Source organism: Loxodonta africana, chromosome X (assembly GCF_030014295.1).
Source record: "Loxodonta africana isolate mLoxAfr1 chromosome X, mLoxAfr1.hap2, whole genome shotgun sequence".
In the NCBI taxonomy this organism is placed as follows: Eukaryota; Metazoa; Chordata; class Mammalia; order Proboscidea; family Elephantidae; genus Loxodonta; species Loxodonta africana.
This window is the reverse complement of record NC_087369.1, coordinates 166,932,206-166,948,662: the sequence shown is the minus strand read 5'-3', so window position 1 is coordinate 166,948,662 and position 16,457 is coordinate 166,932,206.

Below are 16,457 nucleotides of genomic sequence, written 5' to 3'. Positions count from 1 at the left end.
TTACTAATCCTTTAATATGTATCAGATGCTGTTTTAAATGCAGTAATCCAATGATACAGATATTACTGTTATTTCCATGTTTTTTTTTTTATAGTTGAGTAAGCTGAGGCACAGAAGATGAACTAGCCCAAAACTAGTTAGTAAATGGCCTAGCTGAGATTGAAAACAAAGCAGTTTGGCTATGGAGTCCTTGTTTGTCCTCTATGCCATACTACTTTTACAGCAAGAACCCATATATGTTTAGATCTATTTCTAGACTTTCTTTTCTGTTCTATTGGTCTTTTCCTTTATCTATGTGCAAGTACCACTGTTTCTCAGTCATTAGGATGCATGAGTGTGATTGGTCTGTTCTTTACCTTTTTAAAATGCCATTGTCAGGTTGGATCACCTTTCTTGGGAATAGGCATAAATATGGATCTCTTCCAGTCAGTTGGCCAGGAAGCTCTCTTCCAAATTTCTTGGCATAGACAAGTGAGCACTTCCAGCACTGCATCCGTTTGCTGAAACAATTCAATTGATATTCTGTCAGTTCCTGGAGCCTTGTTTTTTCGCCAGTGTCTTCAGTGCAGCTTGGACTTCTTCCTTCAGTACCATTGGTTCCTGATCGTATACTACCTCTTGAAATGGTTGAATGTCAACTAATTCTTTTTGGTATAATGACTCTGTGTATTCCTTCCACCTTCTTTTGATGCTTCCTGCATCATTTAATATTTTCCCCTTAGAATCCTTCACTACTGAAACTCAAGGCTTGAATTTTTTCTTCTTTTCTTTCAGTTTGAGAAATGCCACGCATGTTCTTCCCTTTTGGTTTTCTATCTCTAGCTCTTTGCACATGTCATTATAATACTTTACTTTGTCTTCTCGAGCCGTCCTTTGAAATCTTCTGTTCAGTTCTTTTACTTCATCATTTCTTCCTTTTGCTTTAGCTGCTCAACGTTTGAGAGCAAGTTTCAGAGTCTCCTCTGACATCCATCTTGTTCTTTTCTTTATTTCCTGTCTTTTCAATGACCTCTTGCTTTCTTCATGTGTGATGTCCTTGATGTCATAGTCTGGCCTTTGGTCATTAGTGTTCAATGCATCAAATCTGTTCTTGAGATGGTCTCTAAATTCAGGTAGCATATACTCAGGGTCATATTTTGGCTCTCGTGGACTTGCTCTGATTTTCTTCAGTTTCAACTTGAGCTTGCATGTGAGCAATTGATGGTCTGCTCTGCAGTCGGCCCCTGGCCTTGTTCTGACTGATGATATTGATCTTTTCCACCATCTCTTTCCACAAATGTAGTTAATTTGATTCCTGTGTATTCCATCTGGCGAGGTCCATGTGTATAGTTGCTGTTTATGTTGGTGAAAAAAGGTATTTGCAATGAAGAAGTGGCATTCAACTCTGTGGATCATAATAAATTATGGGTAACATTGGGAAGAATGGGAATTCCAGAACATTTAATTGTGCTCCTGAGGAACCTGGGCATAGATCAAGAGGCAGTTATTCGGACAGAAGAAGGGGATATTGAGTGGTTTAAAGTCAGGAAAGATGTGCGTCGGTGATGTATCCTTTCACCATACCTATTCAGTCTGCACCTCAACATAAAGAAAACAAAAATCCTCACAACTGGACCAATGAGCAACATCATGATAAACGGAGAAAAGATTGAAGTTGTCAAAGATTTCATTTTACTTGGATCCACAATCAACAGGCATGGAAGCAGCAGTCAAGAAATCAAGAGATGCATTGCATTGGGTAAATCTGCTGCAAAGGACCTTTTTAAAGTGTTGAAGAGCAAAGATATCACCTTGAAGACTAAGGTGCGCCTGACCCAAGCCATGGTATTTTCAATTGCATTATATGCATGTGAAAGGTGGACAATGAATAAGGAAGACCAAAGAAGAATTGATGCCTTTGAATTGTGGTGTTGGCGAAGAATATTGACTATACCATGGACTTCCGAAAGAAGGAATAAATCTGTCTTAGAAAAAGTACAACCAGAATGCTCCTTAGAAGCAAGGATAGCCAGAGTGCATCTTACATACTTTGGACATGTTGTCAGGAGGGATCCGTCCCTGGAGAAGGACATCATGTTTGGCAAAGTACAGGGTCAGTGGAAAAGAAGAAGACCCTCAATGAGGTGGATTGACACAGTGGCTGTGACAATGAGCTCAAGCATAACAGCGATTGTACGGATGGCACAGGACCGGATAGTGTTTCGTTCTGTTGTGCACAGGGTCACTATGAGTCAGCCCCAACTTGATGGCACCTAACAACAACAATATTCAGTCTGTATGCTGAGCAAATAATTTGAGAAGCTGGACTATATGAAGAAGAACATGGCATCAGGATTGGAGGAAGACTCATCAACAACCTACATTATGCAGATGACACAACCTTGCTTGCTGAAAGTGAAGAGGACTTGAAGCACTTATTGGTGAAGATCAAAGACCACAGCCTTCAGTAGGGATTACACCTCACCATAAAGAAAACAAATATCCTTACAACTGGACCCAATAAGCAACATCACGATAAAGAGAGAAAAGTTTGAAGTTGTCAAGGATTTCATTTTACTTGGATCTGCAGTCAACACCCACGGAAGCAGCAGTCAAGAAATCAAAAGACACATTGCATTGGGCAAATCTGCTATGAAAGACCTCTTTAGTGTTGTCAGGAGGGATCAATCCCTGGAGAAGGACATCATGCTTGCTAGAGGTCATCGAAAAAGAGGAAGACCCTCAACAAGGTGGATTGACACAGTGGCTGCAACAATGGACTCAAGCGTAACAGGGATTTTAAGGATGGCGCAGGATTGGGCGGTGTTTTGTTCTGTGGTAAATAGGGTCACTATGAGTCGAAACTGACTCAACGGCACTTAACGACAACAACATTGTCTGATTTCGGTTTCAGTGTTTACTTAGCCACATAAGATGAACTAAGAGAAATAGTTAGCCTTTTATGTTGTGCTTCACACCGATATTGCCTTTTCTGGATATGTTTTTCTTTTCCTTTCCTTACCAAAACTGACACATGAAGAAATAAGCAATTAAAAGCCTTCACCACAGATAACACCTGATCAGGAAGGCTTAACTGCAGAATTCTATCAAATATATGGAAGAAATAATGCCATTTTTATACAAACTCTTGCATGAAATAGAGGAGAAGAGAATATTTTCTACTTTGTTTTAATGAGACCAGTGTGCCTAATACCAAAACCTGACAAGGATATTTCAAGAAAAGAAAATGACAGACTAATATTCTTTATGAATATGGATGCAAAAATCTTTCACAAAATATTAGTAATTTAAATATAACAATATAAAAAGGGGATAGTACATCATGACCAAGTGAGATTTATCCCAGCAATGCAAGATTAGTTAAACATTTGGGTGCTAATCAATTTAATTCATCACATTAACAAAATAAATGACACAAATCATATGTTCATATTGATAGATTAAAATCTTTTTGACAACATCCAATGTCCTTTTATGAAAATAGCAAAAACTCAATAAACTAAGAATGGAAGGGAACTTCCTCAACCTGATAAAGGACAACTACCAAAAAACCCAGAGCTATCATCAAACTTAATGACCACTCTTACCACTTCTATTCAACATTGTATTGGTGGCCCTAGACTAAACAATAAGTAGTTTGTATTGCACATCATGGCTTGGTTTGGAGGTCTTAGTGTTGTTGTTGTTGTTGTTAGCCGCTGTCAAGTGGGCCCCTGACTCATGACAACCCCATGTGTTACAGAGTAGAACTCCATAGAGTTTTCTTGGCTGTAATTTTTAGGGAAGCAGATTACCAGGCCTTTTCTTCCACAAAGCCACTGGTGGGTTGAAAATACTGAGGGATAACTAACAAAAAATGTGTAAGTCATGTAGACTGAAAACTACAAAACTTTGAACAGAAATATAAAAGGAAATCTACATAAACATATATTCTATGTTCATGGATTAGAGACTCAATATTTTTAAGATGTCATTTCTCCTGAAGTTGATCTATAGTCTCAATCTGCACCTAACAAAATGTAAAACTTCTTTTAATGAAGTCATCATCAAAACTGAAAAGGTAGGCCAAAGACTGGGAGCAAATATTCTGAATATATATTTTACAACTCATTCATATGAAGAATATATATATAAAGAGTGTGACAAATACATAATAAAAAGCCAAGTAATCAATAAAAATGAGCAAAATACATGGGCAGACCCTTCAAAATGCACATGCATCTGTATAATAAGCGCATGAAAAGATGCCCAATCTTATTAGTCATCAGTGAAATTAAAATCAGAATGGGCTATTACTACAGAGCCACTAGAATTTCTACAATTTAAAAGACTGGTTATATCAGCTGTTGGCCAGGATGTGGAGCTACTGGAACTCTCATATATTTCTGGTGGGAATGTGAAATGATACACCTATTTCAGAATAAGACCTGGTAGTTTCCTGGGTGACACTAGTAGTTCGTGCTGGACTACTAACCTAAAAGTTGGGGGTTTGAACCCACTCAATGGCGCCACAGACAAAAGGCCAGGAGATCTGCTTCTGTTAAGATTACAGCCAAGAAAACCCTATGAAGTTCTACTGTGTAACAATTGGGGTTGCTGTGAGTGCCAATGACTCCATGGCAACAGGTTTGCTTTTTGTTTAGTTTCTTATAAACTAAGAAACTAGTTTCAGATGTTTGTGCTGAGTCAAGGAGAGAACTACAGAGCTCGCTAGCACACAGGTGACTGCTGGTGACACACTGTGACCCAGGAGCCCTGGCCCCCCTCTAACCAGCTGATGCTCCCTTCAGAGTTGTCATTTGACAATGGAGCTGATAGTGCTTCATTCCAGGACTGGGACTCTGACCCATGACGCCCTCAGAGCTTTACCCGGAGCCCAGCAAACTGAGCTATAGTAGCAATTATTACCACTGCAAGGGGAGCTTGGCAGAGTTCTCTGACCTCAGGGTGTTTCTGTCTGTCCATACTCCCTGGAGAGTGCTTTTCACTTGCCTGGTGCCTGCTGAGGGTCTGCTCCCTGCTGCATGCAGGAAGAGCTCAGAGCGACCCTGCAGCAGGCCATCCATACCACAGCAGGCTTCCTGCTTCCAGGTGATGGCTGCGCAGCAGGGTGTGGGCAAATTTCCACATCTCTGTCTGCGCTGCACCCCTCCGCCCCACAACGTTGGCCCACAGCATGCTCAGCACCAAGCGCCTGGCTCCTGCAGGGTCCCTGCCCATCTGGGCCTCTGCTTCTGCTCAGCTCCTCTGCAGTGAGGGTGAAGAGTTTTCCCAGCAGGTCCAATTGCACTGCGCTGAGGAAAATAGGTCTCTTGGGCCTCTCCAGGATCTGCAGCTAGGCCCCAGTGGCCGAGCAATTCAACTCCTAGGTATTTACTCCAAAGAAATGAAAATATCTGCCCACCAAAAGGCTTGTGCCAGAATGTTTAGAGCAGCTTTACTTAGAATAGCCCAAAATCGGAACAACAGAATTGATTAATTTTGGCATATCCATACAATGGACTACTACTCATCAATATGAAAGAATAAACTACCATACACATAGCAATGTGGATGAATCTTAAGAACATTACCCTGAAAGAAGCCAGAAACAAAAGTGTATATATACTGTAAGCGCCATTTAATAGGAATGTGAAAAGCAGGCAAAACTAATCTTGGGATGGGGAGAGTAGAAATCAAAATAGTGACTTCCTGTTTGTCGCTGGTGGGGTGGGGGTTGTCAGGCAACGGGCATGGGAAAATGTCTTATGGTGTTGGTAATTTTCTGTATCTTGATTTGGGATGTTGCATGCGCGTAAGCATTTGTCTAAACTCACTGACTATATACTTAAGATCTGTACATTTTATTGAATGCAATTTTACCTCCATAAAAAATGCAACTAATGAAATTTCCCTTCCGCCCCAGACTCCAGTGCGGCTCCCCAGAGGGAAGCATGTTAATAATTTGTGTATGTGTATCTTTTTAGAAATTTTATATGCATATATTTATATATTTCACTCAAATTGGCAAAGAATATTGAATAAACTGCGGACTGCCAAAAGAATGAATAAATCTGTCTTGGAAGAAGTAAAACCAGAATGCTCCTTAGATGCAAGAATGGTGAGACTATGTCTCACATACTTTGGACATGTTATCAGGAGGAACCAGTCCCTAGGGAAGGACATCATGCTTGGTAAAATAGAGGGTCAGCAAAAAAGAGGAAGACCCTCAAGGAGACAGACTGACACAGTGGCTGCAACAATGGGCTCAGACATAGCAACTATTGTGAGGATGTTACAGGACCCAGCAGTGTCTCGTTCTATTGTACATAGGGTCGCTATGGGTTGGAACCGACTAGGTGACACCTAACAACAACAATAACACTCAAATTGTAGCATACACTACGTGTGACCTTGCACTTTGCTCTTTATATTTTGCATCTCTGGAGATCTTTCTTCATTAGCATTCTTTTGAAGGACTGTAGAGTATTCCATTGTATGAATGTGCCGTCGTTTATTTGACAAGTCTGCTATTGGTGACCATTTCCAATATTTAGCTATTATAAATGATGATTTTGTAGATGAATGAATGAATGCTTATGCATGCAACTTTGCACACTTTGTGTAGTAGACAGGATAATGCTCCCTTATGCCCCAAGACATCCATATCCTAATTCCCAAAACCTATGACTATTACCTTACATGGCAAAAGAGAGTTTGCAGTTGTAATTAAGTTAAAGATCTTCAGATGGGGAGATTATCCTGGATTTTTCTGGATGGTCCCAATGTAATCATAAAGGTCCTTATATGAGGGAGGCAAGAGGGTCAGCATCGGAGTAAGAGGTGTGGCAATGGAAGCAGAAGTGGGAGTGATGCAAGGAGGGGGCCACAAAGCAAGGAATGCAATCGACCTCTAGAAGCTGGAAAAGGCAAGGAAACAAATTCTCCCCCTGAGTGTCCAGAAGTAATGAGCCCTGCTGACACCTTTATTTTAGCACCATAAGAATCATTTGAGATTTCCAACCTCAAGAATTGTCAGATACTAAATTTATGGTATTTTAATTAAGCCCCTAAGTTTGTAGTAGGACTTGCCAGAACTAGGTATTATCAAACTTTATTTAATTTTGGTCAAATCTCAAAGAAGAAAAACACTATTGTGTTTCAGTTTTGTTTCTCTGATCATGAATAAGGCTGACCACACTTTCACATGTTTATAATTTCTTAAGACTCCTGAGATTTAGGTTCCGATCTGCAATATGACTATAACTAAACTGCTTGTGAACATTGTCGGAATGATGTAAATACATTATCACTTAATGTATTGTCTTATGTATTGATTAATTCCTTAATTCTTTTGTCATAATTTTTTTTCTGTTAGTACTTTCTGATGCTGGACATTGTTATAAACTATCAGCCCAATGGAAACATGGCATATGCTGTTTTGATATGGACTGTGTCATTTCCCCGTGGGAGGAAGATGTGGTAGCCTGCTTGGTAAGAATTGACAGCCTTGGAAATCCTGTGGGGCAGTTGTACTCTGTCCTGTAGAGTTGCTATGAGTTGGAATTGACTCAACAACAGTGGATTTGGTTTGGGTTTGTATCACTTCCAGTAGATGCAGTAATACAGCCTGTGTCACTTTTCCTATTGCTGCTGTGCCAAGTTACCATGCTTAAAACCACACCAATTCATTATCCTACAGTTCTGGAGGTCAGAAGTCCAAAGTGGGCCTCACAGAGCTCACATCGGGGTGTCTGCAATGCTGAGTTCTTTCTGGAGGCTCTCAGGGGAAATCTGTTCCCTTGTCTTTTCCAGGTTCTAGAGACCACCGTCATTCCTTGGTTTGCAGTCTTCTTTCCCCTTAAATGCTAGCAATGATTGAGCACTGCCCACACTACCATTCCTCTGGTTCTCCCCCTGTGGCCTCCCTTTTTCACTTACGAAGACCCTTATATTTGGCTTACCTGGATAATCAAGGCTAGTCTCTCCATCCCAGAGGCAGTTGATTAGCAACCTTGATTCCATCTGCAACCTTAATCCTACTTTGCCATATAGCCAAACACATTCACAGTCCCGGGGACATGTCTGGAGAGGACAGTATTCAGCCTACCACATAGCCACTATTTTATTTGCACTGTTTTTTGCACTGTATACAGTGTACATTTTTGGGACTGTTGGGGGAAGCAGCAGGGTGTATTTGAAACATAATTGTCATCAGACAGGCCTGGAATTTGCAGTTTACTAGCTGTAATACTTTGGGCATGTCACTTACATGTTTTGAACCACCTCCATTTATCTTTCTATAAAATGGGTATGATAATAGTACCTACCTACCTCCTTATAGTGTGGTTGTAAGGACTGAATGAGATCATAACAGTAAAAATGAGATAGTAATAACCATTTATTCACCCCTTAACTATTTATTGAGACATACAGAGTAGGGCTCAAACAAATGTTTGTTTTTTTTCCCCGCATACTAGGGTTGTAATTAAAAACTCTTATAGAAGTGTTGTGGTGGCTTCCAAACACTCAATTTCGCCGATTTTATGTTCCTTCAGAGCTGTAGTTTATCCCTGTGCTCATTTGTAACTACAGTTCCAAGCTGTTTACAGCCATTACAATAGGTGTGCATGCTTTGCCTACACCTTATTTTAGAAGTGAATGGCAAAGGGACTTTGTTCTAAACCCATTGAGAAGTACCTCATTTTGGGTGGCTCACACTAGTTTGCATGCTGTCTTAGTCATCTAGTGCAGCTGTAACAAAAATACCACAAGTGGATGGCTTTAACAAAGAGAAATTTATTTTCTCACAGTCTAGCAGGGTACAAGTCCAAATGCAGGGCATTGGTTCCAGAGGAAGGCTTTCTCTCTCTGTTGGCTCTGGAGGAAGGTCCTTGTCCTCAATCTTCCCCTGGTGGAGGAGCTTCTCGGGTGCAGGGACCCCGTGTCCAAAGGATGTGCTCTGCTCCTGGCATTGCTCTCTTGGTGGTATGAGGTCCCCAACTCTCTGCTTGCTTCCCTTTCTTTTTATCTCTTGAGAGAGAAAAGGTGGTGCAGGCCACACCCCAGGGAAACTCCCTTTACCTTGGATCAGGGAGGTGGCCTTAGTAAGGGTGTTACAATTCTACCTTAATCTTCTTTAACATAAAATTACAATCACAAAATGGAGGGCAACCACAGAATACTGGGAATCATGGCCTAACCAAGTTGATACATATGTTTTTTGGGGGACATAATTCAATCCGTGACACAGGCTGTTTAAGGGAGCAGCCATGTTGGCATATTAATTGAACTGGCCTGAGTTAATGCTATATTTTACAAACTGAAGACCTAATGCCCAGAAATCAAGATGTAAGGTAGCTGGTCTGGTCTGGTTGAAGATTGTACATTCTCATAAAGAATTTACACCTTGGCCTGCAGGCCTTAAAAAGGTTCTTCTGAGGAAATGTGCCTACGTGAAGTGGAACACTTGCCCTTCAAATTGCACTTAACCTCCATTGTAGCACTGGATTCTTTCCTTCCCTGCGCCTGGCTGTCTGTCACGTGGTGTGTGAATTGACTGGGGACTGGGGATGTGCTGCTGGCCACATTACTGTGAGCTCTGGTGAACACCTGCGATGGGTCTCTGCACTCTCATGTCTGGAAGGAGCCGAAGAGTAGCAGCTAACCACACAACACTGCTTTTCCCTTCACGTCTGCCTTGGCATCTTGATGACGAGCATAATTAGATGATACTTTCTTTTCAGACTGATGACCCTTAGATTTGCCTTTAGTGTTGTTTACTTGGCATTTCCTTTGAACAGAATAATGTATTCCATTTCCTTTTAGTAATATTCTGTTTGATCCATGTAGCCCTTTGAAGACTGTCAGTGGAGCTCTGTAGAAAAGTGGCCTGTAGGGATAAGTTTAGGTTTTTCGACGTTAATCTTTTAGGCACATTCATCTTTAACAAATGAGACTTTTTCACATTTCTCACCTCTTTGTATCTGTTTAGCATTGATCAGGCTTCAGTCCTTAGCTTTGTTTCTCTGTCGCATATGTTGGTGCTTCCGTCAGTGTAGCTTGCCGAAGTATGTTCTGTATGTGTGTGTGCGTGTGCTTTATATATAAGTTTAAATTAAAAAAACTATATGTTCTAGATAAATAAATTGAATTATCTAAGCAACAATGAAAAAAGATATTTATGTAGTATTATAATAATTTAGTTTTTACATAAGATTGAAGGGGAGGAAATGGTAACCGATAGATTAAACTTCCACCAGAAAACCTTTTGCAGTTTAAAATATTGCCCTTTTGTTAACTGGAGTTTAGTTCTCCTTGGTGAGGTGGGTACCATGTGCACCTGGAGGAAAACATTGGTCTCTACTTTTTTGCTAATTATGACATGTTAATTAATTAAACTTAATTGAATAGATTGAGTGTTCTTTAAAGTGTCTAAAAATAAAATGAATCAATAACTTTGTTCAGCTTTGCTTGCTCAATCTTCTGGGCACAAAAGCCAGGCCCATACTGGCCTCCTGCACCACTGAGGCAAGCATTTCTGCCAGCCCTCTAGTACCCAGTGAATTGGCAGGAGTCTGTATGGTTGTACATCTAGTGGTTTCAGTGCCCCCTGGAGCACTGGGCTGACAATAGAGCCAGCCTGAGAGAGGTCTGTAATTGGGTAACTTACGCTGCTGTAACGCTCCATTCAAATGGAACAAATTTGAACTTCTCAGCCCTCTTTGACATCTAGCCAAGTGCTGGGTGGTGTAAAACAGGCACTTATTTAAAATAATGACATCAGTAGTGGTGGCAAGAGCAATTCTGAAGTCGGTGGTGGTGATTTGCTGCCACATAGTAGTTTGAAGAAAGGTATTAACTCATATTTCTTTTTCAGATGTCTCTCTGTAAAAGTCATCACTATTGAAAGAGGGCTGTAGGGTAAAGAATTTAATTTTACCCAAAGTAATTTGGTCTTTGTCTTTGTTTCTTGAGAGATAACTCTAAAACATTGTAACTTTATGAGTAATTGAGGTAGGGTAGTGAGTCCCTTTTTGGGATACCGAAGCTGTGTGTTGGAAACCCTTCCAGAACTCTCCCTATGCATGTCTTCATTTGTATCCTTTTTTCCTACAATAAAACTGTAATGGTAATTATGGCACTCTATGTGAGTTCTGTGAGTCCTTCTAGTGAATTCTCAAACCCAAGAAAATAGTGGGAGCCAGCAGGTCCCAAGTAAGAGAGCATTGGACTGGGGAGGAGGGGAGGGAAGGACTCTCAAGCTTGTGGCTGGCATCCTGAAGGGGTAGGCTGAAGCCCCAAATTCATAGCCAGCAGTTCAGAAGTGAAGGTGTCATGTAGACTCCCGCTCTTGTGGCTGGCATCTGCTAATTTGGCGACCTGAAAGATGGTGTCCTTTTTTTTTTACCTTGTGAGATCTGACCTAGCTCCCAGTGGCTAGAGTCAGACAAAGATGTGCTGGGCAGGCAGCTGACGTCAGAATTGAACAGAGAAGTGGAAAAAGTGAGGATTTTGATTGATTTGATTTGATTTTGGAGAATGTAAGGACAGTTTGAGATTTGTTTCCAGAGGTCTCCTGTCTCAAAACTTCTTGACTTACACAAAAGCCATAAGACATTCTGCTTATCATCTAGGCCAGCTACCTGTAGACTGTTAGAGATGTTGTTGACTTTACATAGTAGATTCATAGCACAGTGATGTTGAAACATTTTTTTATAAAAGTAATAATATTATGAAAAAGTTTATATTTGAAACTGTAGATGAAATGGATAAATTACTAGAAAAACAGTGCACAAAAAATAATTCAGAAAGACAGAGAAAAAACTAAACTGTCCTATAACCATTAACAAAATGAATACTGGCAAAAATCGTCACATTTTCAGAACTCTGGAAATTAACCAAAGGCTGGCAACAATGCAGAGAATTTATTTGAAAAAAATAGCTGAATCTTGGTAAGAGCAGTGACCTTTGTGGAATTTTGCCCTATTCCCAATTTTCTTTTTTCTCTCCATTTCATGATAGCCTTGGAAACCAACAGCCCATAGTCATGGTGAAAACCAGCAGCAGCCAAGCAACTACTGGAAGTACAAAACAGAGTTACCACACCTGTTGCTGTCAAGTGGATTCTGACTTATAGTGATCCTATGCAACAGAGTAGAACTCGCCCATAGAGTTTCCAAGGAGCAGCTGATGAATTTGAACTGCCAGCCTTTTGGTTAGCAGCCAAGCTCTTAACCACTGTACTACCAGGGCTCCAAAACGGAGTTGGGGCCCTTTAAATCCCCATTCTCAGAGAATTGTCATAATTTGATCTGTCTGGAAATTCCATGGAAACCTCACTCCCAGGACTTCCTTATTTGACCTATTCAGAGATTACCCATTGCAAACAGGCTTTTCCCTGGGGGCCTTTGTAAAACTAATCAGCAACATTTGTTTAACATTGTAGCTACCTGAGGGCAGCATAACATTTGGAGCAAAAAAATAAACCAACCACAAACCTTAGAAGGAAAAGCTGGGGAATGAGATTTCCATAGGGGACTTTGAAAGCTTTAATGTATTCCTGGAAATCTAGATGGCCACATTCACATATATGGCCTTGTGCATGCTTAGGAAAGACTTTAGAAGACCCCAGGCTCACACTCCTGGCTAACCTTGAGGCCCTACATGACTAGGAAGTGAAGGCTAAGGCAGAATTGTAAACTTGTGATGGGAATTAACCAAAGACTTGCAAAAACCCAGAGAAATGTATTGAAGAAAACCAGCTGAGTTTCAGTAAGAAACAACAAGAACACTCTCTAGCCTGGACACAGGCTTCTGTAGTCACCCCCTCCACATGATCTTAATTCTAGATTCCACAGAAGGAGACTTTAGGTTCAACCTCAGAAGGGTGGTAGAGATCAATTAACAAGGACGAACGAGGACTTTGTTAAAAGGGGGAAAGTTGCCTTAGCTTGAGGTAGAAAATACCCCAGTAGAATAATTACAACACTTATCCTAAGAAAGAAATGTAAAAGATATTAAAGATCTTGATCAAGGAAGCTCTCCAGAGCAGGGGCATGGTTAAGAGAGTAAGGATTGTGGGCTTGAAACCATGTGAGGCAGCCATTGCTCCCTGTGCCCAGCTTGGTGGGATAGAAAAGACTTTACATTAATCAGTGGATCCATTGAACATGAATATTGAGCTGGATAGATAGCTGAGAACACAGGCAAAAGCCAGGAAATCCTGGCTGTATTACTCTTATTCTCTCTCTCACAGAAGGATATAGAAAGCAGAAAACTTTTTCCCCGCATACACTAAGGGCAAATCTTTGAACATAATTCAGGAAATTATGTATAAAATCTAACCTGACAGGTTATGATGTTGGCGAAGAATATTGAATATACCATGGACTGCCAGAAAAACAAATCTGTCTGGGAATAAGTATAACCAGAATGCTCCTTAGAAGTGAGGATGGCAATACTTCGTCTCATATACTTTGGACATGACTTACATAAAATAGCGATCACAGCAGTCTTCAAGGATGCTGGAGGTCCCTTCACAAATTTGTTCCTCACAGTTATGGTAAAAGGTGTGAACTTTGGGCACTCCATGTGTGGGTCTGTAGGTCTAACCTGATAAATCCACTCTAGCATGCCAATTTCCCTAAGCCCTTGGATACCTTCTTCTACAGTATACGAAGACAGGTCTGGTATTTCAACTTGATTTAGTGCAGGGTACCACATAATCCATGCTTAAGCAACCTAGCCAAATAAACTATTAGATGCTTTCCTAACTTCTTGAGCTGAAACATTGAATGAAGAATCTGTGCTTAATGGACCTATATCAATAAACTCAGACTGATCCATCTTTATGTTCCTGTCACCATTATCCCACATCCTTATTAGCCATTCCCACACATATTCCCCAGGTTTCTATACATATTAGAAAAGTTAAGTAGTTCTTTTGGAGTGTAGTGTACCTCCTCCTGGGTCACACTTTGTACTTCACCTTTTGGGACTCTGGAACTTAAGTCTAATTACAGGTCCAGAAGCCAGAATTGGTAGTGTGGAATTGTTTTGAGAACATTCAGCATTGTCTTGTAAAACATCTGTCTCAGGCAATGATTCAGGCAACGGCTCTTTAGACAGCTGGGCTAGGGCTAATCTCGTTAGATGGGAGTGGAGGGGTAATGGTTTTTATGGGCAGGGTGGTGTAGCAGACCAACATGAAGTAATCTGTTCAGAAGGGAGTGGTTCTGTTGGCAGGAGTGATTCAAAGGAGTTTAGGGGCTCAGTATCTCCAGCTTCCATGTGTCCCCTTCCCAAGTTTCAGGATCCCATTTCTTCCCAATCAGTGCATTCACTTTAATTTCAGACACCTCTCAAGGTTGTCAACTGAGCTGCTGTTGTAATTCAGCCAGTCTTACAGTAAGACTCTGGGTTTTGTTTTCGGCAATATCAGCTCTGTTAGTACAAGAAATAAGGCTTTCTTTCAAAACACAAGTGAAAACTTTGAGGTTATTTATGTGGCACTTGAGCTTTGAGTTTGAAGCCCTGAGCACATCTCTTTTACCAGTTTGTCTAGTAAAAGTAGGACCAGCCAAACAGCTTCCTTATACTTCTCATTATGACAAAATTGTAGAAAGGTATCATATATGCAATCACTCAGAGCCTTGTCTTTCACCAATACCTGATCCATTGGTGGTGATATTTTGAATATTTGAATTGCCACTTCACCCCATGGATTAGCAGTGCCATCTTTACTACTGGAAGCAGAGTCATCAACGTCTTTAAGACTAACCAGACTTGAGAACAATTTAGAAAACTCATCCTTACAATTTTCTTTCTCTAGAAGCACTCTTGGCACCAAATGTCTTAGGCTGGGTTCTCTAGAAAAACAAAAGCAGAAAAGCACACATATATATATATATATATATATACATATATATATCTCAAGGAAATAGCTCACGTGGTTGCAGAGGCTGTAACTTCCCAAGTATGTGGGCCACGATAGAGGCTTGTCCTGATTCATGTAGTTGCAGGGGCTGGCAAACCCAAAATCAGCAAATCAGAGAGCAGGGCTCTTGCTCATAGACTGTGAAGATTGATGACTCCCAAGATCGGCAGGTAAGCTGATAGCTCAAGTACCAAGAACCGGAGGTCAGATGAACAGGAGGCAGCTGCAGAATCCAGAACAGGCAAAAGCCAGAACATCTGCTTATATTCGGATGCAGGCCACACATCCAGGGAAACTCCTTTTCAACTGATTGGCTACTCAAAGTAGATCCCATCATGGGGGTGATCACATATAAACACTGAGAATCATGGCCCACCAAAGTTGACACACTAATCTTAGCCATCACGGTGGGTATCCAACAACTGGGAAAGAATTTTATACATATATTACAGCATTCCACTGGTTGTTTACCCTTAACTTTAAATCAACTAATACTTGATAATCAGTAACAACAAAACAGTAAAAGCTGAGTTACTTGGAGGAACATTTGCCTGATGGCTGCAGTTTGTACAGAAAATTATGTTGTGGAAACATTGTGGTGTTTCCTCTTCCTGGCAGTCTCATAGAGTCCTATTCTACCTGGTGACTTCATGGTCATCTGTGATTTGCTGAAATAAAATCAATCATTTCTTTGTCTGTATCCTTCTACTCTCATACTTAAATCACATTGTTTCGGTCTCTTCCAACTAGACTGTGAGCAGTTTGAAAGCAGGCACCGTGTTTTATACCTTTATAAAAAAAAGGGAAATAATAATATAGAGGTTAAGACTCAGGGAGTTACGCTTGGTTTCAATTCCTTGGTGTACTATTGTCTGGCTGTGCAACCTCGAGCAAACCATTTAACCTCTCTGTGCCTCAATTTCCTCACTTGAAAAATTGGTCTAAATAGTAATACATACATTAAACTGTGTGGGGGATTAAATGAAATGATGTATGTAAATCACATAGCACAGTGTTTAACACAGAATGATGTATGGATCATTTACTGTTATTATGTATTTGTAGTATACAGGTTGGCATACATAAATACTGGTAGAAAGAATGAAGTGGAATATTTTTTGGGAAGCTGCTGCTCACTTGACTCTAGAGCCATGGTACTCAAACTTGATGAATAATCAGAATCATCTTGAAGGCTGTCAGAGCACAGATGCTGAGTCCCACCCCCTGAATTTCTGACTTAGTAGGCCTGGGATGGGACGTAATAACTTGCTTGTTAACAAATTCCCAGGTGATGCTGATGCTGCTGGTTAGGACTACATTTTAGGAACCACTGGCCTAGATGATAGGAGCCGGAGAAAGATGTAAAGTCTGATTCTGTAAAGATTTACAGCCTTGGATACCCTGTGGGAGAATTCTATGTCCTGTAGGGTCACTATGAGCTGGAATTCGACTTGATGGCAATGGGTTTGGTTTGGCCTAGATGATAAAATCATATTTTAGAGGAAGAAGTTTGGAAAGCCTTTAATAATCATGGCCTCAC